The following is a 2,555-nucleotide window of genomic DNA, read 5'->3' on the forward strand; positions in this document are numbered from 1 at the left end:
AAACCAGAATTATTGTATTTTGGATTACAAGTTTTTTTCTATATGATTTAAATTACAGATGCATACAATAATTACAAATTTATATTAATAGATATATAATCTAAAGATATGATTTGTGACAACTTAAAAAGGGAGGAATAAAACTATAATTCTCTGATAACAACTAGTAAAATAACTAAAATTATACTCACAAAAGGAATGAGAAAGGATTCAACACGGTACACTACAAAAAATATCAATTAGGACTGGAGTTGTGGCTCAAGTGGTAGAGCACCTGCCAAACAAACCCCAATTAAACACAAAGGATGGCAATAGTGGAGGAATTGAGGAACAAAATAGATATGGCTGTAGAAAACAAATAGAAAACTGGCAGAAGTAAGCCCTTCCTCACCAGTAATTACTTTACATACAGATGGATAAAAGACGCAGATTTGGCAAAATGAATTTTTAAAAAAGGCATGATCCAACTACATGCTGTCTACAAGAGACTCCTAATTCTCAAGATAAAAACAGATTGATGGAAAGAAATATCTCATGCAAATAATGACCAAAAGAGAGCTGAAATTGCCATACTACACAGATGAAATAGTCTGTAAGTCAAAAGTGTTATGAGAGAAAAAGAAGTACACTGTATATTGATGAAAGGGTCAACTAAACAAAAAGTCATAATAATTATAAACATAATTGCACCAATTAAGAGTAGCACTCCAAAATATATGGAACAAACTTGATAGTTTTGAAGAAAAAAAGCAACAATTCTACAAACAGATTTCAGTATCTCACTTTCACTAATGGATAGAATAGCTAGACAGAAGATCAGTAAGAAAATATAAGCCATGAACCAACTAGGCCAAACAAGTGTATAAAGAATATTCCACCCAAAATTAGCAAACACACATTCTTCTCATGGAACAATTTCTAGCATAGACCATACATTAACCTACAGAACCTAAGCTTGGTTTATTTTAAAAGATTGAAATCATAAAAGTTTCTTCTCTGAAACCAGCAGAATGAAGCTAGAAATCAATAACAGGAAGAATATAGAAAATGCACAAATAATTTAGAAATCCAGCAACAAACTTTTAATCAATGTGACAAATAAGCAATCACAAAGGAGACAAGACAATACTTTGAGATTAATGAAAATAAAAACATAAGGGGAAATGCCATGAAAGCAATGCTCAGAGTGAAATGTGTGGGTAAAAACACCTATATAAGAAAAATCTCAGATCAATAAGGAATCACTTTGGGGCTGGGAATGTGGCTCAGTCATAGAGCGCCTGCCTAGCAATCATGAGGCCCTGAGTTCAAACTCTAGTACTGCCAAAAATAGAATCACTTTGTAAAATACTACATACTTATATGGAGAGCTGTATAAATTTACATAAGGGAAATATCAGAAGAATATATATCAAAATGTTTATAAAAATCATCTTTTGAATATTGAGGATTTTTTTCTTCATGCTTGTTTTTCCTTCTTTTCTATAATGACTATATTTAAATAAATAAAATGGAAAAATATCTGCAAAACTAATGCCTCTTTGAAACTGCAAACCATAGTCCACCGCCTATCTTACTCTAAACACCCTATCCATTTGCTCCATATATTTCCACCCCAGAAGGGGTGGAAAATAGCTGCTCACCTGTCCCTTGAGATCAGGAAGCAGCGCCCCTGCAGGAATAGCCTGGGGGCAAATGCTCCCCTCTACATGCCTGACTGTGAAGGGAGGTCGTGTGGTTTGGGTAGCAAGAGCCTCAGAAGTCTTAAACTCTTCCTGGTACCACTGTGGGTAAAGATAGTACTGAAAATGGGTTTTTGAAAAGCAAAAGAACAGCCAGGCACTGATGGTTCATGACTGTAATCTAAGCTACTCAGGAGGCAAAGATCAGGAAAATTGTGGTTCAAAGCCAGCCCAGGAAAACAGTTCGCGAGAAAAAAAATCCCACCGCAAAATTAGGTCTGCTGCAGTGGCTCAAGGTGAAGGCCCTGAGTTTAAACCCCAGTACCACAAAAAAAAAAAAAAAAGCAAAAGAACATAATTTGGCATGTCACCACAATGCCATCATAATCTATTGAATAATATTTAACAGGCCTATTTACTAATACAGGACCCAACGCTAACCCACTGCTCAGCACAACTGTGATGAAAGTCAGAACCCCACGAAGTTTGGATCTGATGGCAATAATCACCTCCATTCAGGTCTGTGGCCCTCATGTGGTTGGACAGAATGGGGGGCGTAATTAAATGAATGGTACCTGAGAGAGCCTAGTTCACACACCACTGCTAAACCTGCAAGAAAAACGAAGAGAGGTATGCAGAAACTCGTGGCCTCCTTGCTAGGCAGGACCCAGGAGAAGGAGTCAAGGATCAAGTTCAGCTGCTGGGCAAACCTTCTGGTAGCTGCCATTGCCAAGACAGCCACTGGGCATCTGCTCACCCTCCAAGCTTGAGCCAACAAAGCCCACTGGAATCCTGGAAGGTTGCCTAGACTACCAAGCCCAGGCCCCTCCCATAGCACCTGGCAACAGAGACCAGTCAGGGACTCAGAAAAAG

This window comes from Castor canadensis, chromosome 5, assembly GCF_047511655.1.
Source record: "Castor canadensis chromosome 5, mCasCan1.hap1v2, whole genome shotgun sequence".
Classification (NCBI taxonomy): domain Eukaryota; kingdom Metazoa; phylum Chordata; class Mammalia; order Rodentia; family Castoridae; genus Castor; species Castor canadensis.